Here is a 6,000-nt window from a genome sequence, read left to right as displayed (position 1 = left end):
CCAAAGTGCATTTACTTTTTACATTCGTTTAAATGTTCTATAAATAGTTTTTCGTATTTCATATAACAACAAGTCGGGAAACCGGTAGCGCTTCAGGTATGAAAGGTTTTGTGTATTTCTTTTATAAAGCCTTTTGAGTGTGGATTTATCTCATTAGAATTTAGCACGTAATATATGCATATATTATGTGGGAATGTACACTTTGGCGTGATAATGACATTCAAAGTCTTAAATTTGCACAGAAACGGCAGTTTTGAGCTGCTGTAATTTTGTTAGTAATAGCGCGACCCCTACCAAACTTGGCAGGATCATGCTCTATACAATAGCCTACATTTCTGCATAATTCTTCATGATTCTTGGATGAACTTAAGAGGGTTCGCAGTCAATAGAACAGATATCTATATGAAAGTTTTTTTCGTAGCCTATGCAACATATAGTGGCAGGCTCCTGATTTTTTCCAGATTCTTCGGTTGGGTAGTTTCTAAGAATGAGTCCGTTAAATAAATTATCATTTTCGATGTCCCGCACTCCCCACTTTTCCAGCGAATGTCAAAACTAAGCCCGGCTTTGGAAAATACTAACCAAGACCTTTCATTTGATATCCCACATGACAATGTTTGGTTTTGCATGTAAGGGAGCGCCCTTAAATTCGACGTAGAAGGATTCAACTCCCTGTATGCGTGAGCATTCACAGTTTCCACCTTTCCACCAGATTTGGTGGCAATTGCTGTAGCCGTCTCCGGGAAAAATGCGTTTGAAGGACAGACCGACAGAAAGATAGTAAACCGATTTTAATAAGGTTTTGTTTTACACAAAACCTTAAAAATCGGATGTACCTGGTAGTGAATACACTTCTCTAAAAACTCACGCCTAGTGGCTGAATGGATACAGGAGGGAAAAGTTCTGCTAACAGTAGAAACTCGCAGTAAACTACGAAATGATTATTCTTCACTAGCGTTGAAATTTCTACCATTATAAAAAGAGCTACATTCATATTGCTAATCATATTCACGCGAAAATCTGCGTTGTCTCCAAATCAAATTGTTCACCCTGTATCTGAACTCTTCCTTTCACGCAACGGCAAAACTATGACGATAACTCTGAGAGGACTTCTCGTATGCAAGCTTACTAATAAATGAGCATATAACTCATGGACATGGATACCGAACAATCTTCCAATTTCCGAACATGAGTGGGATGATCACTTAGGAATGGCAATAAAACGAACACGAAATGACGAAGGGATTACAGACCCGCGAATTATAAGTTTCAAATATGTCGGGAAATAAAGTTTTAAATTAATAGCAATCAATCATCCTTCGTCAAACTTGGAAGGAAGAATTAATTCTATGATATATGAAATGCACGCGAGTATAATTAAAATTCCGAAATAAGATTGCACGCTATGTGGGTGAAACAGTTAAGATAATTTTCAAGAAAATCCGATGCGTTCTGTGTTGGGCGTGCAAGAAACCCTTAGAAAGCGACGTTGCTGGATATGGATCATTTCAAAATTAGCTTTTCAAAGGAAAGGATGTGGAGAAGTCTGTAATGCAAATTATTATTTAAAGTGGTCGAGTTCATGACATAGCGTTTTAAACAATCGTGAACAGATAAAGTAATATTGGACCTTTTAGTATTTCATCCGACAAAGGTATTCCCACATTCTTGAAATTTGACTTCTATTATACTTTCAGTGAGGTAAATAATTAAAGTTTTTCGTGAATAACCTAAATCAACTCAAGGACACCATCTAATGTTCTGAGGATGCTTTTCCAAAACTTCAATGAGTTCGCACATACCATATGTCAGTTTCCATATACACATACATGCATGACTGAAATCCCGGGGTCTCCCTGATAGAAAAGTAACATAGAAGCACTTCCAAAAACGAAGAGTTCTTATCACGCAACTAATTCTTTTGAATATCCGCACGATGTGCTTAGTGCCGTAGTTAGGTTTACCCATTCACGTTGCTCCTGTAGATTAGGACAATATTCGCTGTCCTCCATATTCTTACAAAAACTGACAAGAGTCACTCTTGGGGTGAGATTATTAGAGAAGTTGAGTGCTGTAATATGACCTGAGGGTAAATATACGATTTGATTAAAAATGCACTTGAAATGACCCATTTTTCCGTGAAGTACGACGACTGCATCGCAACCCGATCTACTTCCATTCAAAAGGTGGTAAGTGCCATATATAGTTATACTTGAAGTTATGAAGTGAAGAGTGTCGCTTTGAGTGGTTGTTGTAGAATTATATGACTCATTTAAGTCGTATTGAAAAATGTCCTAGTTATTTCGAGGTATATCTTATGCATGCGAAAAATCAGGTATTGATTATATGAAGTGAACACAGAGGAAGCACACAAAATCTTGTAGCTTTAAGATATCATTAAACACAAGGAGGTGTTTTAAACCGATATCATCCTACCGCAATATTAATCTCCAGGAAAACTACTGGCTATTTGCCATGCATTTCAGAGCAACTGAGCTTCGGAGCCAACATGTGGATATTTTAGGTCCCAGTCGCAAATTTTCAATCTTCTCTCGTAAGCAGTATTATTCTTGTATGTCCAAAGAGTATACGTAGAAAAGAAGACGCAGTGGACCCTGCCTCAAATGTAGCGATAGCATAGACCAGGACGCTAGACAGCTTGAAGAGATATCGAATTGATGACCTCGGCGAAAAACCGGGATATCATGAGTTCCTAATTAAGGATATCAGCTCTTACGCCGTTGATGATAATGATAGGAAAGAAAGACCTCTGCTGTTTGCACGATTTCAGACTGCATTAAGTGACGGTGAAATGAATGTGCTGCTGCTGGAACCTTTCTTCACTTGTATCGTAAAAAATAGGTCATTTTCAGATTCATCCATTTCAACTTGAAATTTTAAGGGCATATTTTCAGATAGTTATACTTTAAACAATGGATTTATTTCAAAGTAACAAGTCGGGTCATCGCATTAAATAGACATAAACTCTTCACTTAATTGCTACGGAAATCCTGGGGATCAAAGTCATTTACAAGAGACTAAAAGGAAGGCATGGCCGTGAAGTTTCCATTGAAGGGCAATCGTCATGAGTGCGAAGATTGAAGAGATATATGCGTGCTCCCCGCCATTGTAAAGGTAATAGTTAAAATAATCATGGAACCTCTCGAAAGCCTGATCGGCAAAGATAAGGTATAAGGATTTAAGGTAGGGAAGGAGCCCGTATTCAGGCGATACGTCAGCTCCCATAGCTTACATAGGGATACCAATGATAACGGACTGCGGATTATTCTGTTAGCAGTATCGCACGAAATAGTTGTTGGAAGCACTTGGTTTGGTCATACGTGGGCCTCTTCAGCCGAACCTCTTTCAACAAAATTGACCACGTGCTGATTGAACGCCGCCACCTCTCAGCCTTCATTATTGTGAACATATAGGGGGGCCAATATAAACTCGGATCACTACCTCGTTGGCATGGTGCTCCAAATTAATATTACGACACCACCTATAATCCCCTCTGATAATCAGGTGACAGTGAATACCGAAGCTATCCACAACACAGCCCTCCGCGACACCTATAAGAGGGAAATGGATGCCGCAATAACCGCAGTCAACAAAGATCACCTGAAGAACGTTATCATTGATACGGCCATAAACATACTTGGCCCCAGTCGCAAGAAAAGTTAGAACGGCTAGTTTGACGATGAATGTGTACGGAACGGAAGAATGCTGCATACCGAGTAATGTTGCATTCTCAAAGAACGCGGGCACGCGCAGAGACTTGTCACGAACTCCGTCGAGCGGAGAATTGACTTCACAGACGGAAAAACGAAGCCTGGGAGAACCAAAAAGTCTGTGAACTAGAAAAGTACAGGGAGCAACCGCACCAGGCGCGCAAGTTTTACCAACAAATCAACAGAATGAAGCATTACACACCTCGATACTCATCCTGCCAAGACAAAGAGGGAAATTTGATTTCCGACAGAATAGGCATACTGAAGCGATGGGTTGAGTACCTTGATGAGCTACTGAACAACCAGAACATGAGCGAGTTGGAGGCGCCGCAAATTGAAGAGGACGAACAAATACTGTCACCACCCTAGTATAGGAGAAACAGTCCGCGAAATTCATCGGCTAAAAAATCATAAGTCGCCAGGAGCCGATGGAATTACAACCGAATGGGTTAAATATGGAGGCGACCAGTTACACCAAGCGATTCATCAACTTATGGTCAAGGTATGGGACAGCGAATCAATGCCTGACGATTGTTAACGAAGCATTTTCTGTCTCACACATAAAAAGGGAAATATTACACTGTGCAGCAATTATAGAAGTATCACGTTGCTGAGTACCATCTATAAGATATTCTCCGTTAGGCCGGAGAGCCCCATACGCCCAGAACATCATTGGCTCATACCAAATAGGCTTCACTCCAGGCAAATCAGCGACAGATCAGATTTTCTCTCTGAGGCAAGCGATGGAAAAACTGTTGGAATATGGACATCAGTTGCCCCATCTATTCATCGACTTTAAATCCGCCTATGATAGCCTAGCCAGGGTAAAACTGACTAGGGTTGACCCTGACCAATGTGCGAGGCCAGATGAAAACAGCAGGATCACTCTCAAGACCATTCGACATCAACAACGGTCTACGACAAGGGGATGCCCTATCATGCGTCTTCTTTAACCTGGCCCTCGAGAAAGTGATCCGTGATGCTGAGGTAAATGCAAGAGGTGCGATCCTCTTTAAATCCACCCAACTACTGGTCTATGCAGACGATATCGACATCATGGGAAGAGCGACCCGAGACGTACAAACTGCCTTCATCCAGATCGAGCACGCGGCGTGAGATTCTGGGCTGCACATCAATGAAGGCAAGACAAAATATATGGTGGCAACGTCAGCACCTAAAACCAACCAACCAACAACATCAAACCGCACTGGTCATACGGGAAGAATAAAGAAGATGCGGATGATCCAGCGCGGAAAATCTATAAGGACAATATTTATGGTAGAAAAAGAAGACGAGGCAGACCCTGCCTGAGATGGAGCGATGGCGTAGATCAGGATACCAGAGTGATTTTAAGGATATCGAATTGGTGGACCTCGGTCCAAGACCGGGATGTCTGGAATTCCTTATTAAGGCAGGCCTAGACCGGATACCGGTTGTCGCGCCGTTGATGATGATGATGATCCCTCGTCGGGTTATAGAAAGATAAACAAACTTGAAATATCTCCTCCTCAAAAGCGGTGGTCTCTAGTGTTCAATACCAAGTCTAGCAACTCCTCGTATTCTCTGCTGACTCGGATTTTTGCGTGGCTTCGGGGTTTCTTGTTTGGTTTATCTCCCCGCACGCCCATATTGCTACTCTGTCAGGTATATCTTTCACCCACGGAGCACTACCGCAGCTTGGGTAAGTTTGCAAGATTTCCATCACGTCTTCACTCGCGCTCTGGGAGTTGGGGCTTAAGAATACAATCAACGCCTTCCCTGCTTGTCGTAACAGGCGATTACACTCCTGAGGATATCGATGAACATTGGGTAGCATCAAAAGTTCTCTTCTCTCGGGTGCTAGACAGCTTGTCGGCCACGTCCTGAAATAAAGTTTGGTTGACTGCAGAGTTATAAGATCTAACTGACTGTGTAGTCGTGTTTGTCGAGTTTGCTATTGGGCTGGTCAGGGAAGCGGAAGATGTCGCCGATCACGATGAACTGTACACCTCATCACGAAAGAGCTTGCATGTGGTCGCAAATCTTTTGATGGTCCTGCAAAGGGCTAAGAGATTAAATTTTTGTCTACTATTTGTAGTCTAGCCTAAAATTGATAGACAAGGGAAAGCTTCCTCCAAACTATAATTTTTAGTTTTAAATGTAAATATATATTTCGGCAGCGACTTGCCCCCTTCACTAGTATAAAGCCCTGACTAAAAATTGTAGTTTGAAGGAAGCTACTCCTTGTCTATCAATCCTGTAAAGGACGCTAACGGTCGACTTCTCATCA

Source organism: Hermetia illucens, chromosome 2 (genome assembly GCF_905115235.1).
Source record: "Hermetia illucens chromosome 2, iHerIll2.2.curated.20191125, whole genome shotgun sequence".
In the NCBI taxonomy this organism is placed as follows: domain Eukaryota; kingdom Metazoa; phylum Arthropoda; class Insecta; order Diptera; family Stratiomyidae; genus Hermetia; species Hermetia illucens.
The sequence above is the reverse complement of the archived record's forward strand: the minus strand, read 5'-3'. Positions refer to the sequence as shown.